This window comes from Globicephala melas, chromosome 3, assembly GCF_963455315.2.
Source record: "Globicephala melas chromosome 3, mGloMel1.2, whole genome shotgun sequence".
Classification (NCBI taxonomy): Eukaryota; Metazoa; Chordata; class Mammalia; order Artiodactyla; family Delphinidae; genus Globicephala; species Globicephala melas.
This window is the reverse complement of record NC_083316.1, coordinates 160,760,505-160,786,742: the sequence shown is the minus strand read 5'-3', so window position 1 is coordinate 160,786,742 and position 26,238 is coordinate 160,760,505. Positions and strand designations below refer to the sequence as shown.

The following is a 26,238-nucleotide window of genomic DNA, read 5'->3' as shown; positions in this document are numbered from 1 at the left end:
TGGTCCCTCCACTCTGCTACAATCATGCACCAACAGATCTGTCACCTTCTTGCAGCCATGTCCTTGTTTACAGGGCTTGCCAACTCTCTCCTTCAGGCTTCACTGTCCATTGTTTGGCCTCTATGTGACCACTGCTGTGTGGATTATTTTCTTTTTGATGTCCTGGTCATTATCAAGCTCCTTGTGGACACTGATCCAACTGAATTGAAGATGTTATGTTAATCACTCACTGATCACTCATTGAATATCCTTACTATTCTAGCCTGCATCATCATTACTTCCTATGCCTGAACAACCATGTATGTTGTGGGAATGCCCTCTGCTGGCAAATAAACACTGGAACTTGTGCATCCCACCTGAGGGTCATCTTACTGTTCCCTAGAACCATCACGTTCATGTATATTCAGCCTAAAAGAGAGGAGAAAGGAGAAAAATAATACTTGCAGTAATAACGGCTGAAAATGTTCTAATTTGGTAAAAGATACGAATCTCCATACCTAAAGGGTCAATGGACTCTAATTAGGATAAACTAGGAAATCAAAGCCAGGACATATTATCAAACAGTCAAAGACAAAAGCAGAATCTTGAAGCAGCAAGTGAAAAACTAATTGTCACGTATAATAGTTCATCAATAAGATTAGCAGCTTATTTGTCATTGGCAATGACAAAGGACAGGATGCACTGAAAAGCCTGATTTAAATGCCATATTTAAAGTACTAAGAGAAAAAAATATGTCAAACCGGGCTCTACATCTAGTAAAACTATCTTTAAATATGAATGATAAAGATGTTCCAAAGATAAGCAAAAGTTGAGGGAGATAATCATTAGCAGATCTGACTGACAAGAAATGCTAAAGGGAACCCTGCAAGCTGAAAAAAATGTCACTTGAGAACTACTCAGTGTCATGAAGAATAAATGCTGCTAAAGGAAACTATGTAGATAAATATAAAAGCCAGTATGATTGTATTTAGGTTCGTAGGTTCTCTTTTTTTCCTATATTATTTAAAAGTCAAATGAGTAAAGCTTTAACATAAATCTATGTTAATAGACACAAGTATATAGAGTTGGGACAGTAAAAATATAAAGGATATATGTTTAATACATAGGGTTTTTTTTAACATCTTTGTTGGAGTATAATTGCTTTACAATGTTGTGTTAGTTTATGCTGTATAACAAAATGAATCAGCTATACGTATACATATATCCCCATATACCCTCCCTCTTGCGTCTCCCTCCCACCCTCCTTTTCCCACTCCTCTAGGCGGTCACAATCACAAAGCACCGAGCTGATACTGTGCTATGCGGCTGCTTCCCACTAGCTATCTATTTTACCTTTGGTAGTACTACATAGTTTCTTATACTATAGAAACTATGTTGATATTAATTCAAACTAGATTATTCTAAGTTTAAGGTGTTAGTTTTGACCCTCAGGGTAGACATTAAGAAAATAACTAAAATAAGTGAGAAGAGAATTAAATGGTACACTACCAAAATAAAAACAATTAATTTCCAATTAAAAGGCAGAGAGAAACAATAATTTTTTTTTTAAAAAAGTAATTTAACTACATATCATCTACAAGAAACACACTTTAGATCCAAGACACAAGTAGGATAAAAATGAGAGGATGGAAATAGCTTCTATATAAATAGTAAACAAAAGAATGCTGAGGTGGCAATCCTAATCTCAGACAACGTAGAAACTCAGGTGAATTTCTTAAATAAGACAAACTAGGAGATTGTATATTGACAAAAGGACCAATCCATCAACAATAGTTTGTGGTATTTGGTAGCTTATTCAGGGGAACAGTTAAAATACCCACTGTACAGGGCTTCCCTGGTGGCACAGTGGCTAAGAATCAGCCTGCCAATGCAGGGGACACGAGTTCGAGCCCTGGTCCGGGAAGATCCCACATGCCGCGGAGCAACTAAGCCCGCACGCCACAACTACTGAGCCTGCGCTCTAGAGCCCATGAGCCACAACTACTAAAGCCCACACACCTGGAGCCCGTGCTCCACGACAAGAGAAGCTACCGCAATGAGAAGCCCACGCACCGCAACGAAGAGTAGCCCCCGCTCGCCATAACTATAGAAAGCCCGCGTGCAGCAACGAAGACCCAACGCAGCCAAAAATAATATAACTAATTAATCAATCAATTAATTATTTTTTTAAATACCCACTGTACAGAGTGTACAAAGAGTGGCTTGTGCAGGATCCAAATCATTTGGTGATTTGGCAGACATCTGTACCAAAAAGGGTAGTGCTAGAGTCATTTACAATCTCCCAGAGAGGTTTGAAGTTGCCACTTGTGGAATCTACAGTTTGTTACAACATTTTCCTAGTATGTCACCAAGAGAAGTTCCAAGGTCATGTTTGTTTTCAATGCAAAGAGAACATTTTTCATTAATTGTCTTTATCTGGTCAAGGGCCGGTCCTTGAACTTCTATACAGGTGGTCTGGGTCCCAAATAACTCACCAGAAGAAAATAATGCAGTGATTATTTTTCAGTCTTGGATACCATAGCTTGTCATTCATCCATATTTTCTACTTTAGTCCACCAGGTGTTCAATCAGCAGGAATGAAGACCAGTTCTGGTTCTTTTGCTCTATCTAGATTTGATATAACCAACAGATTGATTAGTTAACCTGACCAGTGTTTAGTAAACAGGCATAAGGGAGCGTTTGGTTTGTGCTCAGCATGCTGAAAAAGTAAGGGTTAATAAGAGCAACACACAGTTTGAAAAAGAGTCTATAGTGGACCTGGAGATGGAAACAACCTAAGTGCCCATCATCAGATGAATGGATAAAGAAGATGTGGCACATATATACAATGGAATATTACTCAGCCATAAAAAGAAACGAAATTGAGCTATTTGTAATGAGGTGGATAGACCTAGAGTCTGTCATACAGAGTGAAGTAAGTCAGAAAGAGAAAGACAAATACCGTATGCTAACACATATATATGGAATTTAAGGAAAAAAAATGTCATGAAGAACCTAGGGGTAAGACAGGAATAAAGACACAGACCTACTGGAGAACGGACTTGAGGATATGGGGAGGGGGAAGGGTGAGCTGTGACAAAGCGAGAGCAAGGCATGGACATATATACACTAACAAACGTAAGGTAGATAGCTAGTGGGAAGCAGCCGCATAGCACAGGGATATCAGCGCGGTGCTTTGTGACCGCCTGGAGGGGTGGGATAGGGAGGGTGGGAGGGAGGGAGACGCAAGAGGGAAGAGATATGGGAACATATGTATATGTATAACTGATTCACTTTGTTATAAAGCAGAAACTAACACATCATTGTAAAGCAATTATACCCCAATAAAGATGTTAAAAAAAAAATAGTCTATAGTGGAGACCTAGAGAGTGAAGTAGGACAGTGAGAGACAAGTACTCTCCAGGCAGTTTTCTAATACATGATTAATAAATATGGGTAATGTGTTCATTATTCAGAAAAAGGTTGTTTGTTTGTTTGTTTTTTAATATGTACACCATGTTAGTCTACTGATGGAAAGGTTAATTTTTCTTCCATATAACATATACAGTCACTTCATATATCAATAGTAGCAATGCAAATTCATTTGCCTGTGTGGCCCAGATATTTATTGGGACATCTATTAAAGGTCCATCCAATTCAGAAGGATTTAAATCAGGCTGACTTTCCAGTAAGGAAAGCAGGAGGTGTTGGAACAGGGAAGAACAACTCTGACTCCATATTAGATCTATTCCTCTTTACTTTAAACTTTGTGCCTTGTTGCCTGTGCTTAGTCATGCTGGCTCTGCACCTTTTGAATGTTGCCTATAGCCTTAAGTATACAGGATAGTCTATTCTCAGGGCTCTAACCTTTAAGAGTCCATTCATACAGAGATAAAAAGTTGCAGAACAGAGAATAGCATTTGTCTTGTTGGGGGGTTACAGGAACATCATGACCTGACTTACATGGACAGCTGCAAGAACAAAAGAGTTCAACACCAAGAAGTTTGCCACAACCAAACACACCCCTAGCTCACCTTGCTTTTTTTTTTTTTCACCTTGCTTTTAAAAGTGCTTTGTTGAAACCTTCCAGAGAGTTTCGGTTTGTTTGGCCTCACTGTGCATTGGGCACATGAACTTGCATTCGGTAACAGTGTGAGGCTTTATCTGAGGGCAGGGAAATAAAAGCCCCTCCCCTTACATTTTATAGCGGCATTAAATTTACGTTAAAATCTCCACCAAGAAGTTTACTGGTGAACAGGTGGAAACTAGAATGGCCCAGTGCATGTTATGGGGGGGGGGAGCTAAAGATATTGGGGTGGACTGAAATATTGGCAATGAAATAGTCTACCCAGAGTTTCCAACTGCTTGAACAAAATCACAGGTAGAGGCAACTCCACTGAGCAGATGGTAGAGGACGTTGCACCAGTGTCAATTAAGAATCCAGTGCCTGATTCTGTGTTTTAGGTTTAATGATAAGCTATGGGGTGCAACAGAGGAACAGCTGACCCTGTTATTTGGGGGGGGAACTGTCCCTCAGAAGGAGAAAAATGAACCTACTGGCAGTCCTGGGGCACAAAGGGATTGCTTCTTAAACCCTTCTCTTAAATGCAGGACAATTTCTCTTACAACCTCCTGATTTCTTACAATATCTGCAGTAGTCTGGAGGCAAATAGGAAGAGGGCTTCAAATTATTTTCAGCTTTATGTTTTTGTTTCTCTAAATATTCAAGTTGTAAAGCAAGAATTGTGGCTATTAAACTTTTTTTCTACATTCCTAGAAGCTACTTTCAAAGAATTGAGTTGTATCCTCAATTACCACACTTGCAGTTATTTTGAATTTGCTGTCCAGTATCAGGGTGAAAAATTCTCACTGGAGCAGATATTAGTGTTTCATGTGCTCTGGGCTTCTGTTTTCAATGCAGTTTTCTGCTAAAAATTTTGTATAAAACATTCAACAAAAGCTTCTGGATTCTTTCCTTTTTGTTTTTTGAATACATAATTCAACCTTAGACCAACTAAATTTATGGGCAAAGGTCTTTAATATTTTTCCTATCGAACCTTGAATATTAGCTTCTATTTAGGTCATTTCTACTTTGGTTGACTGGGAGAGGTGCTGGCCTCTCTGTTCCTCTCTGAAGGGGTTTTGTCTACCCAGAGTGTCATCTGGCCTACCTAATAGATACAGTATAATTGTGGGCTGGAAGAAAACCCTCTAGCAGTCAATTAAGGTCCCTATGATTGGGGTTGTGAATAACAACTAATCTTTTAATTCTGCCCTGAATTGATTGGGTCTTTTGAGACTGGAGGTAAAACGTTTTATAATTTAAAGATCTGATGTTTTACAAGGGATCTGAAATTTTGGGGATGGGGTACAGTATACTTCTACAAAGGACATTGCATAGGAATGCCTGAAGCTGGCAGAGGCTGGTTAGCAAGACCTGGAAATTAGGAGTTATAAGGGACTGCAAAGTGAGCTTTATTGTGCTTCTCAAGTACTCAGCTGAATTCACTTCTGACTGTCAGCATTTACAAAATAATCTGTACTCCCCAGGACTAGAGGTCAACCCAATGTGCTCTCCGAAAAATCTTTTTAAAAAGAGAAATCAAAACAACCAGGTGAGTGCTTTATGGGAAGCTTGCAGGAGTTTTAAGATTTAGGAGAACTGGGTGAGGTGATAGAGCTGGCTTTTGAGGGATAGGTCATACCAGGATCCCAGAGGTCCAAATGATCTTATGGAGGCTAGGTGCAGGGAGCTGGGATTGAAGAGGAGTATAAAAGGGAAGAGAAGGGGAATTTACTTCAGATTTTTTTTTAATTTGTTCTAAGTCTGGCTTCTGTTAATTCATTTTATTAAAGGATTCCCTAAGAATAGCATCATACCATTTTGTGTTCTCTTTTCAATTAGATCTTCCTGTGAATACCAGTATGAGAGTTGTTTATGATGAGGGGGACGTAGTGAAAGACTAGCATTGACATATATACACTACCAAATGTAAAATAGATAGCTAGTGGGAAGTAGCTGCAAAGCTCAGGAGATTAGCTCTGTGCTTTGTGACGACATAGAGGGGTGGGATACGGAGGGTGGGAGGGAGGCTCAAGAGGGAGGGGATATGGGGATATATGTATACATACAGCTGATTCACTTTGTTGTACAGCAGAAACTAACACAACATTGTAAAGCAATTATACTCCAATAAAACTCTGTAAAAAGAAAAGATTTTCAAACATAGACGTTTTCCAGTTAAAACGATTCATTATCCTGTCACTGACGAATGGGATTTCCACTAGTATGTTTATTTCAATAATGACTCGATCCAGTAAGACTTCTTATGGAAAGACACAGAGGTAACTTTTTAGACTTAGAATAAATCTTTACCATGTATAAAACAGGCATCCCTAATGTGGGTGCAGATGATGTATCCCCCATGATCCAAAGGTCTACTCCCAATATAGTCTAAGACAGTAAAGACTTCTGTTGCACATGTGGTAAGGATGGTGTAATCAAATGTTGTCTCTGTTCTGTCATGACAATGTGAGATGCCTCCAGTCATAAATCTACTCATCTTTGGCACCAGGCAGTGCTACTGGAATGAGACTTTCTCAGCACAAAGCAATGAATGTTGAGACAAGAAATGCCTCTATAGACTAGGACCCCTTATGACAAATACCTGTGAAATCTGGCATTGCCACATGAAGAGAGAGATGCTTGTGATTTCCTGTCTCATGCCCCAGTCTATTTGGCCACCAGATAGATCCACCCCAATAAGTGCACATTTCAGAATGCAGTGACCAGATAGAATATTCTCACTGGTCATAAAGTCAAGCTCTCACAATATAGACCAAGATGGAAGGAATAAACTCTTCTGTTTTTTACACGAGGGACCCACAGCAACATTTGTCTAAACAAACACTAGTGGGTGACAACCATGAACTCACCAGTCTGTGAGGCTGGCTTGAACAGCAATTTTATACAGAACCTATGCCTGCTATTCTGCCCTATGGTTCTTCCTCCTTAGGACAAATGACACAACACAGAGAGACAAAGAAAAGCAGAGACATTTTCTGGGAGGAAGTGACCAATAAAAATGAAGATCACTCATTTACCATATTTTTATTTGAGTTGCTATGACAAAGGAGAAAGTTCCACACATATTTTCTCCTGCTAATCTAAATTTATAGAGAAAAATGACTTTTATCAGTTTCACTTCCACTGGCATTTCCAGGCAGAGATCCAGAAGGCTAACCTGTTAACAACGTTTACCTTCTGCCAGCTTAAGTTTGTGGTCACAGTACCTCTCAATTCTGTAGCCCTAAGGGGAAGAGAGTGGGTCCAGCTAGTATCCTGGCAACTAAAACAACTGTTGGGAAGGAGGAAAAGTTGCCCTCACGCCTTCTTAGTTCTTTCAGATGGTTTAACAATTAAATTGACACCAGACAGATTAACAAAGAAATAAACAAATTTAATTTATATGAACAGAGGTCTCATAGAAATGAGACTTTTGAAGAGACTAAAGCAGCCACTCATATATCATTTTTAGAGAAAGAAACAATTATTTGTGAAGATTTAACAAAACAGAGGGGTTTGTGCTTCGGGCAGCAAACTTATGAAGAAGTAACAAACTTTGTTTACATAGCTTCCTTAACCTAGAATTCCCAAATCTGGTGATAAGGATGCTTTCTATTATCCTGTTATACTGACAGTACCTTCACATGGGAGATTTGATTTATTTCCTCTTCCAGGAGAGGGGGAGCAGAGAGTGCTTGTAATTATAATTTCGTTTCATCAGCGGTTTCTCAAGGAAATTTAGTTTACTATATTCAATATACCATTGTAGCCTATCTTGGGGCAGCCTGTCCTGAGGACCGAGAGGGACATCCAAATGATCCTAAGTATGAATTTTTGACAATCATAAAAAAGGTAAAAGAGTGCCCTATCCACATGCAACTGTCTCAAACATGTTTTATTTGAGAAGCTTTGCCTTTTATCTCACTATTTCCCTAAACTAGATGGTTTAAGAAATAATCAAAGGAAAAATTATTAATGCACTTTTAGAATTTTACCTAACTAAAGTTATGGGGTGAGAAATTCTTTTTTGTTTCTTTTTTTTGGACAGACTTTTTTTTCACATCTTTATTGGAGTATAAATGCTTTATAATGTTGTGTTAGTTTCTGTTGTACAACAAAGTGAATCAGCTATATGTATACATATATCCCCATATCCCCTCCTTCTTGAGCCTCCCTCCCATCCTCTATATCCCATCCCTCTAGGTCATCACAAAGCATCGAGTTGATCTCCTTGTGCTATGCAGCAGCTTCCCACTAGCCATCCATTTTACATTTGGTAGCGTATATATGTCAATGCCACTCTCTCACTTCATCCCAGCTTCCCCTTCGCCCCTGTGCCCTCAAGTCTGTTCTCTACTCTGTGTCTTTGCTCCTGTCCTGCCACTAGGTTCATCAGTACCGCTTTTTAAAATTCCATATATATGTGTTAGCATACAGTATTTGTTTTTCTCTTTCTGACTTACTTCACCCTATGTGACATTCTAAGTTCATCCACCTTACTACAAATAACTCAATTTTGTTCCTTTTTATGGCTGAGTAATATTGCATTGTGTATATGCGCCACATCTTCTTTATCCATTCATCTATTGATGGACATTTAGGTTGCTTCCATGTCCTGGCTATTGTAAATAGTGCTGCAATAAACATTGTGGTACATGAATCTTTTTCAATTATGGTTTTCTCAGGGTATTTGTCCAGTAGTGAAGTTGCTGGGTCATATGGTAGTTCTGTTTATAGTTTTTTAAGGAACCTCCATACTGTTCTCCACAGTGGCTGTATCCATTTACATTCCCACCGACAGTGCGGGAGGGTTCCCTTTTCTCCACACCCTCTCCAGGATTTACTGTTTGTAGATTTTTTGAAAATGGCCATTTTGACCAGTGTGAGGTGATACCTCATTGTGATTTTGATTTGCATTTCTCTAATGATTAGTGATGTTGAGCATCTTTTTTTTTTTTTTTTTTTGCATACGCGGGCCTCTCACTGTTGTGGCCTCTCCCGTTGTGGAGCACAGGCTCCGGACGCGCAGGCTCAGCGGCCATGGCTCACGGGCCCAGCTGCTCTGCGGCATGTGGGATCTTCCCGGACCGGGGCACGAACCCTTGCCCCCTGCATCGGCAGGTGGACTCTCAACCACTGTGCCACCAGGGAAGCCCAAGATGTTGAGCATCTTTTTATGAATTTGTTGGCCATTTCTTTGGAGAAATGTTTATTTAGATCTTCTGTCCATTTTTGGATTGGGTTCTTTGTTTTATTGATATTGAGCTACATGAGCCGCTTGTATATTTTGGAGATTAACCCTTTATCAGTTGCTTCATTTGTAAATATTTTCTCCCATTCTGAGGGTTGTCTTTTCATCTTGTTTATGGTTTCCTTTGCTGTGCAAAAGCTTTTAAGTTTCATTAGGTCCCATATATTTTTGTTTTTATTTCCATTTCTCTAGGAGGTGGGTCAAAAAGGATCTTGCTGTGATTTATGTCATAGAGTGTTCTGCCTATGTTTTCCTCTAAGAGTTTTTTTTTTTTTTTTTTTTTTTTTATGGCTGTGTTGGGTCTTCGTTGCTGCGTGTGGGCCCTCTCTAGTTGCTGCAAGCGGGGGCCACTCTGCATTGCGGTGCGCAGGCCCCTCATTGTGGTGGCCTCTCTTGTAGTAGAGCATGGGCTCTAGGCGCGCGGGCTTCAGCAGCTGTGGCACACAGGCTTAGCTGCTCCGCGGCATGTGGGATCCTCCCAGACCAGGGCTCAAACCTGCGTCCCCTGCATTGGCAGGCGGACTCTTAACCACTGTGCCACCAGGGAAGCCCATCCTCTAAGAGTTTTATAGTGTCTGACCTTACATTTAGGTCCTTAATCCATTTTGAGTTCATTATTTGTTGTTGTTTTGTTTTGTTTTGTTTTTGCTTTTTTTTTGCGGTACACAGGCCTCTCACTGCTGTGACCTCTCCTGTTGCGAAGCACAGGCTCTGGACGTGCAGGCTCAGCAGCCATGTCTCACGGGTCCAGCTGCTCCACGGCATGTGGGATCCTCCCGGACCGGGGCACGAACCCGTGTCCCCTGCATCGGCAGGCGGACCCCCAACCACTGTGCCACCAGGGAAGCCTGAGTTCATTTTTGTGTATGGTATTAGGGTGTGTTGTAATTTCATTCTTTTACATATATCTGTCCATTTTTCCCAGCACAACTTATTGAAGAGGATGTATTTTTCCATTGTATATTCTTGCCTCCTTTGTCAAAAATAAGGTGACCATATGTGTTTGGGTTTCTCTCTGGGCTTTCTATCCTGTTCCATTGATCTATATTTCTGTTTTTGTGCCAGTACCATACTGTCTTGATTACTGTAGCTTTGTAGTGTGGTCTGAAGTCAGCCTGATTCCTCCAGCTCCGTTTTTCTTTCTTAAGGTTGATTTGGCTGTTCAGGGTATTTTGTGTTTCCATAAAAATTGTAAAATATCTTGTACTAGTTCTGGGGACAATGCCATTGGTAATTTGATAGGGATTGCATTGAACCTGTGGCTTGCTTTGGGTAGTATAGTCATTTTCACAATATTGATCTTCCAATCAAGGAGCATGGTGTATCTCTCCAACTATTTCTGTTATCTTTGCCTTTTTTTTTTTTTTTTTTTTGGCTGCATTGGGTCTTCGTTGCGGTGTGCAGGCTTTCTTTAGTTGCAATGAGTGGGGACTACTCTTCCTTGTGCTGTGCAGGCTTCTCATTGCATTGGCTTCTCTTGTTGCAGAGCATGGGCTCTAGGTGCGTGGGTTTCAGTAGTTGTGGCACAAAGGCTCAGTAGTTGTGGCACACGGGCTTTATTGCTCCACAGCATGTGGGATCTTCCTGGACCAGGGCTCTAACCCATGTCCCCTGCATTGGCAGGTGGGTTGTTAACCGCTGAGCCACCAGGAAGCCCTGTTTCTGTCATCTTTGATTTCCTTCATCAGTGTTTTACTGTTTTCTGAGTACCGGTCTTTTGCCGCCTTAGGTAGGTTTATTCCTAGGTGTTTGTTTTTCTTTTCTTTTTTGAATTTTATTTTATTTATTTATTTTTTCAACAGGGTCTTCTTAGTTATCCATTTTATACATATTAGTGTATATATGCCAATCCTAATCTCCCAATACATCACACTACCACCACCACCAACCCACAGCATTTCTCCCTTGGTGTCCATACGTTTGTTCTGTACATCTGTGTCTCAATTTCTGCCCTGCAAACTGCCTCATCTGTACCATTTTTCTAGGTTCCACATATATGTGTTAATGTACAATATTTGTTTTTCTCTTTCTGACTTACTTCATCTGTATTACAGTCTCTACATTCATCCACATCTCTACAAATGACCCAATATCGTTCCTTTTTATGGCTGAGTAATATTCCATTGTATATATGTACCACATCTTCTTTATCCATCCTTCTGTCGATGGGCATTTAGGTTGCTTCCATGACCTGCTTATTGTAAACAGTGCTGCAATGAACATTGGGGTGCATGTGTCTTTTTGATTTATGGTTTTATCTGGGTATATGCTCAGTAGTGGGATTGCTGGGTCATATGGTAGTTCTATATTTAGTTTTTTAAGGAAACTCCATACTGTTCTCCATAGTGGCTGTATCCATTTACATTCCCACTAACAGTGCAAGAGGGTTCCCTTTTCTCCACACACTCTCCAGCATTTATTGTTTGGAGATTTTTTGATGATGGCCATTCTGATGGGTGTGAGGTGATACCTCACTGTAGTTTTGATTTACATTTCTCTAATGATTAATGATGTTGAGCATTCTTTAATGTGTTTGTTGGCAATCTGTATATCTTCTTTGGAGAAATGTCTATTTAGATCTTCTGCCCATTTTTGGACTGGGTTTTTTATTTTTTTGATATTGAGCTGCAAGAGCTGCTTGTAAATTTTGGAGATTAATCCTTTGTCAGTTGCTTCATTTGCAAATATTTTTCTCCCATTCTGAGGGCTGTCTTTTCATCTTGTTTATGGTTTCCTTTGCTGTGCAAAAGCTTTTAAGTTTCATTAGGTCCCATTTGTTTATTTTTGTTTTTATTTCCATTTCTCTAGGAGGTGGGTCAAAGAGGATCTTGCTGTGATTTATGTCATGGAGTGTTCTACCTATGTTTTCCTCTAAGAGTTTTATAATGTCTGGCCTTACATTTAGGTCCTTAATCCATTTTGAGATTATTTTTGTATATGGTGTAGGGAGTGTTCTAATTTCATTCTTTTACATGTAGCTGTCCAGTTTTCCCAGCACCATTTATTGAAGAGGCTGTCTTTTCTCCATTGTATATTCTTGCCTCCTTTATCAAAAAGAAGGTGACCATATATGCGTGGGTTTATCTCTGGGCTTTCTATCCTGTTCCATTGATCTATATTTATGGTTTTGTGCCAGGACCATACTGTCTTGATTACTGTAGCTTTGTAGTAAGGGGCCCTGAAGTCAGGGGGCCTGATTCCTCCAGCTCCGTTTTTCACTATCAAGATTGCTTTTGCTATTCGGGGTCTTTTGTGTTTCCATACAAATTGTGAAATTTTTTGTTCTAGGTCTGTGAAAAATGCCAGTGGTAGTTTGATAGGGATTCCATTGAATCTGTAGATTGCTTTGGGTAGTAGAGTCATTTTCACAATGTTGATTCTTCCAATCCAACAACATGGTATATCTCGCAATCTATTTATATCATCTTTAATTTCTTTCATCAGCGTCTTATAATTTTCTGCCTACAGGCCTTTTGTCTCTTTAGGTAGGTTTATTCCTAGATATTTTATTCTTTTTGTTGCAATGGTAAATGGGAGTGTTTTCTTAATTTCTCTTTCAGATTTTTCATCATTAGTGTATAGGAATGCAAGAGATTCCTTTGCATTAATTTTGTATCCTGCTACTTTACCAAATTCATTGATTAGCTCTAGTGGTTTTCTGGTAGCATCTTTAGGATTCTCTATGTGTAGTATCATGTCATCTGCAAACAGTGACAGCTTTAATTCCTCTTTTCTGATTTGGGTTCTTTTTATTTTTCTTCTCTGATTGCTGTGGCTAAAACTTCCAAAACAATGTTGAATAATAGTGTTGAGAGTGGGCAACCTTTTCTTTTTCCTGATTGTAGTGGAAATGCTTTCAGTTTTTCACCATTGAGGACGATGTTGGCTGTGGATTTGTCATATATGGCCTTTCTTATGTTGAGGTAAGTTCCCTGTATGCCTACTTGTTGGAGGGTTTTTATCATAAATGGGTATTGAATTTGTTGAAAGCTTTTTCTGCATCTATTGAGATGATCATATGGTTTTTATTCTTCAATTTGTTAATATGGTACATCACATTGATTGATTTGCATGTATTGAAGAATCCTTGCATTCCTGGGATAAACCCCATTTGATCATGGTGTATGATCCTTTTAATGTGCTGTTGGATTCTGTTTGCTAGTATTTTGTTGAGGATTTTTGAATCTATGTTCATCAATGATATTGGTCTGTAGTTTTCTTTCTTTATGACATCTCTGTCTGGTTTTGGTATCAGGGGTGATAGTGGCCTCGTAGAATGAGTTTGGAAGTGTTCCTCCCTCTGATATATTTTGGAAGAGGTTGAGAAGGATAGCTGTTAGCTCTTCTCTAAATGTTTGATAGACTTTGCCTGTGAAGCCATCTGGTCCTGAGCTTTTGTTTGTTGGAAGATGTTTAATCACAGTTTCAAGTTCAGTGCTTGTGATTGGTCTGTTTATATTTTCTATTTCTTCCTGGTTCAGTCTTGGAAGGTTGTGCTTTTCTAAGAATTTGTCCATTTCTTCCAGGTTGTCCATTTTGTTGGCATATATTTCCTTGTAGTAATCTCTCATGTTCCTTTGTACTTCTGCAGTGTCAGTTGTTACTTCTTTTTCATTTCTAATTCTATTGATTTGAGTCTTCTCCCTTTTTTCCTTGATGAGTCTGGCTAATGGTTTATCAATTTTGTTTATCTTCTCAAAGAACCAGATTTAGTTTTATTGATATTTGCTATTGTTTCCTTCATTTCTTTTTCATTCATTTCTGATCTGTTCTTTATTATTTTTTTCCTTCTGCTAACTTTGGGGGTTTTCTTGTTCTTCCATCTCTAATTGCTTTAGGTGTAAGGCTAGGTTGTTTATTTGAGATCTTTCTTGTTTCTTGAGGTAGAATTGTATTGCTATAACCTTCCCTCTTAGAACTGCTCTTGCTGCATCCCATAAGTTTTGGGTCCTCGTGTTTTCATTGTCATTTGTTTCTAGGTGTTTTTTGATTTCCTCTTTGATTTCGTCAGTGAACTCTTGGTTATTTAGTAGTGTATCATTTCGTCTCCATGTGTTTGTATTTTTTATAGTTTTGTTCCTGTAATTGATATCCAGTATCAAAGCATTGTGGTCAGAAAAGATACTTAATACGATTTCAATTTTGTTAAAAATACCAAGGCTTGATTTGTGACCCAAGATATGATCTATCCTGAGAATGTTCCATGATCACTTGAGAAGAAAGTGTATTCTGTTGTATTTGGATGGAATGTCCTATAAATATCAATTAAGTCCATCTCGTTTACTGTGTCATTCAAATCGTCTGTGTCCTTATTTATTTTCATTTTGGATGATCTGTCCATTGGTGAAAGTGGGGTGTTAAAGTCCCCTATTATATTGTGTTACTGTCAATTTCCCCTTTTATGGCTGTTAGCATTTGTCTTGTGTATTGAGATGCTCCTATGTTGGGTGCATAAATATTTACAATTGTTATATCTTCTTCTTGGATTGATCCCTTGATCATTATGTAGTGTCCTTCTTTGTCTCTTGTTAAAGTCTTCATTTTAAAGTCTAGTTTGTCTGATATGAGAATTGCTACTCCAGCTCTCTTTTGATTTCCATTTGCATGGAATATCTTTTTCCATCCCCTCACTTTCAGTCTCTATGTGTCCCTAAGTCTGAAGTGGGTCTCTTGTAGACAGCATATATATGGTCTTCTTTTTGTAGCCATTCAGCCAGTCTGTGTCTTTTGGTTGGAGCATTTAATTCATTTACATTTAAGGTAATTATTGATATGTATGTTCCTATTACCATTTTCTTAATTGTTTTGGGTTTGTTATTGTAGGTCTTTTCATTCTCTTGTGTTTCCTGCCTCGAGAGGTTCCTTTAGCATTTGTTGTAAAGCTGGTTTGGTGGTGCTGAATTCTCTTAGCTTTTGCTTGTCTGTAAACGTTTTAATTTCTCTGTCAAATCTGAATGAGATCCTTGCTGGGCAGAGTAATCTAGGTGGTAGATGTTTCCCTTTCATCACTTTAAATATGTCCTGCTAGTCACTTCTGGCTTGCAGTGTTTCTGCTGAAAGATCAGCTGTTAACCTTATGGAGATTCCCTTGTATGTTATTTGTAGTTTTTCCCTTGCTGCTTTTAATATTTTTTCTTTGTATTTAATTTTTGATAGTTTGATTAATATGTGTCTTGGCATGTTTCTCCTTGGATTTATCCTGTATGGGACCCTCTGTGCTTCCTGGACTTGATTGACTATTTCATTTCCCATATTAGGGAAGTTTTCAACTATAATCTCTTCAAATATTTTCTCAGTCCCTTTCTTTTTCTCTTCTGCTTCTGGGACCCCTATAATTTGAATGTTGGTGCGTTTAATGTTGCTTTCCATCCTCTCACTTTCTGTCTGTATATGTACCTAAATCTGAAGTGGGTCTCTTGTAGACAGCAAATATATGGGTCTTATTTTTGTATCCATTCAGCCATTCTTATCTTTTGATTGGGCATTTAATCCATTTACATTTAAAATAATTGCTGATATGTGTGTTCTTATTGCCATTTTGTTGTTTTCAGTTATTGGTGGGGTTTTTTTTCTAGTCTTTTTTCTTCCCTTTCTCTTTTGTTCTCTTCTCTTGTGATTTGATGACTATCTTTAGTATTGTGTTTGGATTCCTTTTTCTTTTTTGTGTGTGTATCTAATTTAGATTTTTGGTTTCTTGTTACCATGAGGTTTTGATACAGCAGTCTATATATGCAGGATTGTTTTAAGTTGCTGGTCTCTTAATTTCAAATGCATTTCCAATATCCTGCATTTGTACTCTCCTCTTCTTACAATTGCTGGTTTGGTATCATATTTGTGTGTGGATGATTTCCTACCCTTACTGCATGGTTGCCTTTACTGGTGAGCTTCCCCATTCGTAATTTTCTTGTTTCTAGTTGTGGCCTTTCCTTTTCCAGCTAAACAAGTTTCTTTAGCAAATGTTGTAAAGCTGGCATGATGGTGCTGAATTCTCTTAACTTTTGCTTGTCTGTAAAGCTTTTGATTTCTCCATAGAATCTGAACTAAAGCCTTGTTGGGTAGAGTATTCTTGGTTGCAGCTTTTTCCCTTTCATCACTTTAAATATATCATGCCACTCTCTTTTGTCCTGCAGAGTTTCTGTTGAAAAATCAGCTGAAAATATTATGCAGATTCCCTTGTATGTTATTTGTTGCCTTTCCCTTGCTGCTTTTAACATACTTCTTTGTCTTTAATTTTTGTCAGTTTGAATAATGTGTCTCTCAGCATGTTCCTTCTTGGGTGTATCTTATATGGGACTCCCTGTGCTTCCTGGACTTGAGTGAGTTTTTCCTTTCTCATATTAGGGAAGTTTTCATTATAATCTCTTCAAATATTTTCTCAGACACTTTCTCTCTCTCTTCTCCTTCTGGGACCCTTATTTTGCAAATGTTGGTGTGTTTAATGTTGTCCCAGAGGTTTCTGAGACTCTCCTGATTTCTTTTAATTCTTTTTCCTTTATTCTGTTCCATGGCAGTGATATCCACCATTATGTCTTCCAGCTCATTTATCCGTTCTTCTTCCTCATTTATTCTGCTATTGTTTCCTTCTAGTGCATTTTTCATTTTAGTTATTGTATTGTTCAACCCTGTTTGTTTGTTCCTTATATCTTTTTGTTAAACATTTTTGTATCTTCTCAGTCTGTGCCCCCATTCTCTTTCTGAGATCTTCAATCATCTTTACTATCATTACTCTGAATTCTTTTTTGGATAGATTGCCTATCTCCACTTCACTTAGTTGTTCTTCTGGGTTTTTTATTGTTCCTTCGTTTGGAACATGTTCCCCTGCCATATTATTTTGCCTAATTTTCTGTGTTTGTGGTCTCTGTTCCACAGGTTGCAGGATCGTATTTTTTCTTGCTTCTGGTGTCTGCCCCCTAGTGTGTGGGTGAGGCTGGTCTAAGAGGCCTGTGGAGGCTTCTGGTGGGTGGAGCTGGGTTTTTTCCCTCTGGTGAGCAGCACCCTGTCAGTGGGTGTCTTTAGAGGTGGCTATGGGCTCAGAAAGACTTTAAGCATCCTGTCTGCTGATGGGGGGGGGGGGCTGTGTTCCTGCCCTGTTGCTTTTTCAGCCTGAGGCATCCCAGCACTGGAGCCTACACTTTGTTGGGTGTGACCAGGTCTTGGTGTCAAAATGGTGACATCCAGGAGAGCTCAAGCTGATGAATATTCTCCAGTACCTCTGCCACCACTGTCCTTGTCCCCACAGTGAGCCACAGCCTCCCCCCACCTCCCCAGGAGATCCTCCAACACCAGCAGGTAGGTCTGATCCAGGCTACTATGAAGTCACTGCTTTTTCCCTGGGTCCCAGTGTGCATGAGACCTTGTGTGCACCCTCCAAGAGTGGAGTTTCCGTTTCTCCTGGTCCTGTGGAGTTCCTGATCTTCAAGGCCAAATGCTCTGGGAGCTCCTCTTCCCAATGCCAGACCCCTAGACTGGGGATCCTGATGTGGGGCTCAGAACTTTGCTCCTGTGGGGAACTTCTGCAGGTTTCCAGTTTGTGGGTCAACTACCCAGTGGGAATGGGATTTGATTGTATTGCAAATGCTCCCTTCCTAACTGTCTCATTGTGGCTACTTCTTCGTATTTGGATGTATATTATCTTTTTTGGTAGGTTTCGGCCTTTTTGTAGATGGTTGTTCGGCAGTTAGTTGAGATTTTGGTGTTTTCATGAGAGGAGGTGAGCTGAAGTCCTTCTACTCCACCATAATGTCTCTGGTCTTCCTCCAATTTGATGGAATTTTTTTTTTTTTTTTTTTTTTTTTTGCTATACGTGGGCCTCTCACTGTTGTGGCCTCTCCGTTGCGGAGCAAAGACTCTGGACACACAGGCTCAGCGGCCATGGCTCACAGGCCTAGCCACTCCATGGCATGTGGGATCTTCCCAGACTGGGGCATGAACCCGTGTCCCCTGCATTGGCAGGTGGACTCAACCACTGTGCCACCAGGGAAGCCCCAATTTGATGGATTTTTGATAACTGGCCCAGGATTAAGAGAAGTCAAAAGAGAAGATCCAGAGGATGGGTGACATGACTGAGAGACTGGACCCCTGTAATGTGAAGCCTCACACAGGCCTGGTCCACGACCCAGAGAAGGTGAAGAAGGAGATCTGGCAGGAGCTAGAGGAGTTGTAGACCTGAAAACTGCCCAGCACCCACAAGATAAGGAACCACAGGCACAATTTAGCACACTGCTTGGGGCTATGGGCCACCTCAGAGCACTAATATGGCAGCAGTTCCACTCCCAGTAATTCCACACCAAGACATATCATAATTAAAACTGCAAAAGTTAAAGAGAATTCTAAAGGCAACAAGAGAAAAACAAAGAGACATTTACAAGGGAATTCCCATAAAGCTTTCAACTAATTTCTCTGCCAAAACTTTGCAAGCCAGAAGGGAGTGGATGACATATTCAAAGTTCTGAAAGGGAAAAACCTGCAACAAAGATACTCTACCCAGCAAGATTATCATTTAGAATATAAGGAGAGATAAAGAAGTTCTCAGGCAAGCAAAAACTAAACGAGTTCAACAACACTAAACCTACTCCAAAAGAAATGTTGAAGGGTCTTCTCTAAGCGTAAAGAAATTAAGAATCTATAGGGGAGAGAAAATCCCATTAGGAAAGCAAATATATATTAAAAACTGAGGATCAACAACTCAAATAAGCTAGTACAAAGTTTAAAAGACAAAAAATTATAAAAGTAACTATAACTACAATACACAGTTAAGGGACAAACATAAAGATGTAAAATATGACTTCAGAAACAGAAAATGTGAGGTGGGGGAGTAAAAACGTGAGGAGGGAGAGTAAAAAAAGTTTAGAACATGTCTGAACTTAAAGGAATACCAGTTTAAAAACAAGTAGATAGGGCTTCCCTGGTGGCACAGTGGTTGAGAGTCCACCTGCCAATGCAGGGGACATGGGTTCGTGCCCCGGTCTGGGAAGATCCCACATGCCGCAGAGTGGCTGGGCCCGTGAGCCATGGCCGCTGAACCTGCGCGTCTGGAGCCTGTGCTCTGCAACGGGAGAGGCCAGAACAGTGAGAGGCCCGCATACTGCAAAAAAAAAAAAAAAGTAGCTATAATTATAGGTTAACATATGTGAGCCCCAGGATAATCAAAAACCTATAATTGATGCATGAAAACTAAAAATGAAGGAACACAGCATACTTCTAAACAAAGAAACAAATCACAAGGGAAGAAACAAAAAGAAAAAGAAATAAGCAGAAAGGAACTACAAAAACAAGTAATAAAATGGCAGTAAGAAAAAAATGGCAGGAAGTACATATCTATCAATAAGTAGTTAAATGTCAATAGACTAAATGTTCCAATCAAAAGAAATAGGGTGGGACAGAGTCAGGATGGCAGCATGGGAAGACACGCAGTTCATGTCTCCCCACAACGAGGGCACCTGCCAGACACTGTTGGGGGACCTCGATGTCCAAGGAGATGGGAGGAACCCACAAGCGACCAAGTAGGATATGGGGTGACTGAGCGTGGAGGAGAAGTGGAGCCTGGACAGGACCGATGCCCCTGAGGGGCGGCTGGGAGGGGGAAGGGGTTCCCACGCCTGGAGGGACCCTCAGGGGCTTGGATCAAGGAGGAGCTCACCTACCGTTTCCCCTGCCCAGTTGGCCCAGGAAGACTGGGACTCCCAGGCCGGGTCCCCTGCCCTTAAAGGACCCCTCAGGGCAGCATTGGTCCTGGGAGTGTAGGAGGGAGGCCAGGGGAGAACAGGAGAGGAAGGCAGGAGGGGCCCTCCAGGACCAGAGGAGCATGAGAGGTGCAGAGGGCATTTGCTCTGCCCACTCGGGCCCAGGAAGCCTGCTGGACTCCCAGGCCGGGTCCCACACCCACCGAGACTAGAGGCACGCCTGGGACCCTTCTGTTGTTTGACCCTAAGCCCCACCCCCCACTCCACACGAGGACCTTTAGCAGCCCTGTGGGTGCTAAGCATAGGCTGCGCCCACTGCCTAAACCCTACCCCAGCCTAATCCCCACACTCACAGCCAAGACGTTTTCCCCTCTTTTTTTTTCCCCCGCTTTTTTACTATTGTGGTTATGTTTAACATTCTGGTTGTTGTTTCATCTATATTTTTATTTTTATATTCTTTCTAACATATCTGTTAGTTTCCTAGTCTAATTTTATTTTTTAATCTTTGTTATTCTGCTCCTTTATTTCTTTTTTTTTCTTCTTTGTCACCCTGTGCAGCTGGCGGGATCTGGTTCATGAGCAAGGGGTCAGGCCAAAGCTCCTGCAGTGGGAGCTCTGAGTACAAACCCCTGGACTAACAGAGAACATCAGACTCCAGGGAATATTCATCAGAGTGAAGTCCCCCAGAGGTCCTAATCTCAGCACCAAGACCCAGCTCTACCCAACAGCCTACAAACTCCAGTGCTAGAAGCTTCAGGCCAAACAATGAGTAAGACAGGAAAAAAATCCCACCTTACAAAAAGAAAAAAATGAGATGGCAAAAAAATATGTCACAGATAAAGGAACAAGGTAAAAATCTACAAGACCAAATAAGGAAATACACAATCTGCCTGAAAAAGAATTGAGAGAAATGATAGAGAAAGTAGAAAAAAAAAAAAAAACACCAAAGTTAATAGGAAGAAATCATAAGGATCAGAAATAAATGAAAAAGAAATGAAGGAAACAATAGTAAAGATCAATAAAACTAAAAGTTGGTTCTTTAAGAAGATAAACAAAATTGATAAACCACTAGCCAGACTCATCAAGAAAAAAAGGGAGAAGACTCAAATCAATAGAATTAAAAATAAAAATGGAGAAGTAACAACTGACACTGCAGAAATACAAATAATCATGAGAGATTACTACAAGCAACTCTATGCCAATAAAATGGACAACCTGGAAGAAATGGACAAATTCTTAGAAAAGCACAACATTCTGAGACTGAAGCAGGAAGAAATAGAAAATATAAATAGACCAATCACAAACACTGAAATTGAAACTGTGACTAAAAATCTTCCAACAAACAAAAGCCCAGGACCACATGTCTTCACAGGGGAATTCTATCAAACATTTAGAGGAGAGTTAATGCCTATCCTTCTCAAACACTTCCAAAATGTAGCAGAGGGAGGAACACTCCCAAACTCATTCTACGAGGACACCATCATCTGGTGTCTGATACCAACACCAGACAAAGATATCAAAAAAAAAGAAAACTATAGACCAATATCACTGATGAACATAGACACAAAAATCCTCAACAAAGTACTAGCAAACAGAATCCAACAGCACATTAAAAGGATTGTACACCATGATCAAGTGGGGTTTATCCCAGGAATGCAAGGATTCTTCAATATAAACAAATCATTCAATGTGATACACCATATTAACAAATTGAAGGATAAAAACCATATGATAATCTCAATAGATGCAGAAAAAGATTTTGACAAAATGAAACACATATTTATGATGAAAACTCTCCAGAAAGTAGGCATAGAGGGAACCTACCTCAACATAAGAAAGGCCATGTATGACAAACCCACAGCCAACATCGCTCTCAATGGTGAAAATCTGAAACCATTTTCTCTAAGATCAGGAACAACACAAGGATGCCCACTCTCACCACTATTATTCAACATAGTTTTGGAAGTTTTAGCCACAGCAATCAGAGAAGAAAATCAAATAAAAGGAATCCAAACTGGAAAAGAAGAAGTAAAACTCTCACTGTTTGCAGATGACACGATACTATATAGAGAGAATCCTAAAGATGCTACCAGAAAACCACTAGAGCTAATCAATGAATTTGGTAAAGTAGCAGGATACAAAATTAATGCAAAGGAATCTCTTGCATTCCTATACACTAATGATGAAAAATCTGAAAGAGAAATTAAGGAAACACCCCATTTACCACTGCAACAAAAAGAATAAAATACCTAGGAATAAACCTATCTAAGGAGACAAAAGACCTGTATGCAGAACACTATAAGACACTGATGAAAGAAATTAAAGATGATACAAACAGATGGAGAGATATACCATGTTCTTGGATTGGAAGAATCAACATTGTGAAAATGACTATACTACTTAAAGCAATCTACAGATTCCATGCAATCCCTATCAAATCACCAATGACATTTTTCACAGAACTAGAACAAAAAAATTCACAATTTGTATGGAAATAAAAAAGAACCCGAATAGCCAAAGCAATCTTGAGAAAGAAAAACGGAGCTGGAAGAATCAGGCTCCCTGACTTCAGACTATACTACAAAGCTACAATAATCAAGACAGTATGGTCCTGGCACAAAACCGTAAATATAGATCAATGGAACAGGATAGAAAGCCCAGAGAGAAACCCGTGCACATATGGTCACCTTATTTTTGATAAAGGAGGCAAAAATATACAATGGAGAAAAGACAGCCTCTTCAATAAGTGGTGCTGTGAAAACTGGACAGCTACATGTAAAAGAATGAATTTAGAATACACCCTAACATCATACACAAAAATAAACTCAAAATGGATTAAAGACCTAAATGTAAGGCCAGACACTATCAAACTCTTAGAGGAAAACATAGGCAGAACACTCCATGACATAAATCACAGCAAGATCCTTTTTGACCCACCTCCTAGAGAAATGGAAATAAAAACAAAAATAAACAAATGGGACCTAATGAAACTTAAAAGCTTTTGCACAGCAAAGGAAACCATAAACAAGATGAAAAGACAGCCCTCAGAATGGGAGAAAAATATTTGCAAATGAAGCAACTGACAAAGGATTAATCTCCAAAATTTACAAGCAGCTCATGCAGCTCAATATCAAAAAAATAACCCAATCCAAAAATGGGCAGAAGACCTAAATAGACATTTCTCCAAAGAAGATATACAGATTGCCAACAAACACATGAAAGAATGTTCAACATCATTAATTATTACAGAAATGTAAATCAAAACTATAATGACGTATCACCTCACACCAGTCAGAATGGCCATCATAAAAAAATCTCCAAACAATAAATGCTGGAGAGGGTGTGGAGAAAAGGGAATCCTCTTGCACTGTTGGTGGGAATGTAAATTGGTACAGCCACTTGGAGAACAGTATGGAGTTTCCTTAAAAAACTATAAATAGAACTACCATATGACCCAGCAATCCCACTACTGGGCTAATACCCTGAGAAAACCATAATTCAAAGAGAGTCATGTACCACAGTGTTCATTGCACACTACTTACGATAGGACGTGGAAGCAACCTAAGTGTCCATTGACAGATGAATGGATAAAGAAGATGTGGCACATATATACAATGGAATATTACACAGCCATAAAATGAAATAAAATTGAGTTATTTGAGTGAGGTGGATGGACCTAGAGTCTGTCATACAGAGTGGAGGAAATCAGAAAGAGAAAACAAATACCGTATTCTAACACATATATATGGAATCTAAAAAAAAAAAAATGGTACTGATGAACCTAGTTGCAGGGCAGGAATAAAGATGTAGACATAGAATGGTTTTGAGGGCACTGGGAGGGGGAAGGGTAAGCTGGGACGAAGTGAGAGAGTAGCATTAACACATATACACTACCAAATGTAAAATAGATAGCTAGTGGGAAGCAGCCGCATAGCACAGGGAGATCAGCTCCGTGCTTTGTGATGACTTATAGGGGTGGGATAAGGAGGATGGGAGGGAGGCTCAAGAGGGAGGGGATATGGGGACATATGTATGCATATGTCCCCATATCCCTGATTCACTTTGGTGTACAACAGAAACTAACACAGTATTGTGAAGCAATTATACTCCAATAAAGATGTATTAAAAAAAAATTCTTGTTTCCCAGCAGGCTCTGTGGTGTAAGAGCTAAAGATGTCGGAAAGTGACGTTAGAGGTAAACAGGTCATGTAGCCTTGGCAGCAGCTGAGGCTGGTGGGCAGGGCTCCGGCTGCCACCGACAGGAGAGGAGCTGCCTACCGCCGTCAGCCTGGGTTGCAGGCACAGCTGCTGCGGGGTGGACAGCCATGGCCAAGGACATCCTGGGTGAAGCAGGGCCGCACTTTGATGAGCTGAACAAGCTGCGGGTGTTGGACCCAGAGGTTACCCAGCAGATCATAGAGCTCAAGGAAGAGTGCAAGGACTTTGTGGACAAAATTGGCCAATTTCATAAAATAGTTGGTGGTTTAATTGAGCTTGTTGACCAACTTGCAAAAGCAGCAGAAAATGAGAGGATGAAGGCCATTGGTGCTCAGAACTTGCTCAAAACTACAGCAAAACAGAGAGAGAGAAAAAAAAAAAAAAACACACACACACACACAGAGAAGCCCAACAGCAGCAACTCCAGGCACTAATAGCAGAAAAGAAAATGCAGCTTGGAAGGTATCAGGTTGAGTATGAAGCTTTGTGTAAAGTAGAACCAGAACAAAATGAATTTATTGACCAATTTTTTTTCAGAAATGAACTGAAAATTTCATTTTCTAGCAAAAGGGCAAAAAAAGAAAGGAAAAGCTACAACCCCCAAACCAAAAAAACCTCTGTACAATTCCACTGACTTGACTAATGACCCAAGTGTGTCGTGTGAGATGGTGTGTGAGGAATGCAGCAACTCTGAAGGCAATAAAACAAATCTGGGGGAGCTTGTTTCAGATGTCAGTGCCTATCTGCAGGCGAACACCCAGTGGCCATTGTGGTCCAGGTTCTCACCTCTTGCATTCTCAGTCTGAGCTGAGCAGCCTGTAAACTTTTTTTTTTTTTTTTTTTTTGTAAATTCACAAAGCCTTGGAAGGAAAAGCAATAAATTATTACTTTTTTAAAAAGAAGACATTTCTAATGGCACTGGTTGTGTGAATGAATCAAGATAATCTTATTTCTGTAAGATGTGTTCACCACTCTGTGCTGCGTATTACACACTCCCTATGGAAACGTGTAAAATATGTCAAGACTGCTAGTGGCATGAATGAATCCGTATCATGTTTTTGTGTGGAACAGTGTGTTTCCCACTCTGTACTGCAAGTTATACACTCTCCCAAGTCCTAGCCCGAGCCCAAGGCTGAATTTAAATCCAACAACAAACACCAACATGAATACAAACATGAACACGTACACAAACCAGACCCAACTCCAACACTGAATCATGACCTTATTCCTGCCCTAATCCTCATCCTAACCATAACATTTACCCCAAATTATAACCCTAAATCTGACTTTATCCTTATCCAACCCCAACCTTGACCCTCATTCTATAGGTCTTAAATTTCTATCTTGACCCTAACCCTCAAAAGTTGACCTTGATTTTAACCTTAATATTGTCATTGAAATTGAGCCTTGCCTGATTATCATGGTACTTTCAGACCCGTATTCTGTCTCTACTATATGACCTTTTCTATCACTGACTTTTTTTTTTTTTTTTTTTTTTTGGTTGCATCGGGTCTTAGTTGCGGTGCACAGGATCTTCGCTGTGGCATGTGGGATCACTTGTCTCTAGTTGTGGTGCACGGGCTCAATAGTTGCCCCATGGCATGTGGGATCTTAGTTCCCGGACCAGGGGTCAAACCCATGTCCCCTGTACTGGAACGTGGATTCTTAACCACTAGACCACCAGGGAAGTCCCTCTATCACTGACTTTTAATTTGACCATGACCTTAATCTCCTATATCTGTGGGGTTGTTTTGGACCATGAACTTTACCTTGATCTTGAACTTGAATCTGACTTTTACCTTGACCCTGAGAGTCGAAATACTGCCATTGACTCTGTCTTAATGGAAATTTGTCCTGACCTTGGTGTTTTGGTCTTGACCTTGACCTTTTTCAGATGCATATCATGTGTGAAACTTTCTCTCTAACTTTATTCCTTACTGACCAATAATTTGATCTTGATTTTTACCTTGAAGTTGACACTGACCATTTTTAATCTCTGTTCTGTCCTTTCGTTTCTTGCTTTTCTATTACAAATTGATTAT

The 26,238-nt window shown here is 39.9% G+C and overlaps 1 long non-coding RNA gene across 1 annotated transcript in view; it reads right to left on the bottom strand.

Moving 5' to 3' along the window:
• Nucleotides 1-271: 271 nt before the first annotated feature.
• The window catches only part of LOC115865325 (uncharacterized), a 55,424-nt gene continuing 29,457 nt past the window's right edge, over nt 272-26,238 (bottom strand). Inside the window, exons 2-3 of the long non-coding RNA XR_004044310.2 lie at nt 2,475-2,607; nt 272-408 (exon numbers count right to left, since the gene is read on the bottom strand). This is a non-coding gene — a long non-coding RNA (uncharacterized lncRNA). The remainder of the gene's footprint in view (nt 409-2,474; nt 2,608-26,238) is intronic.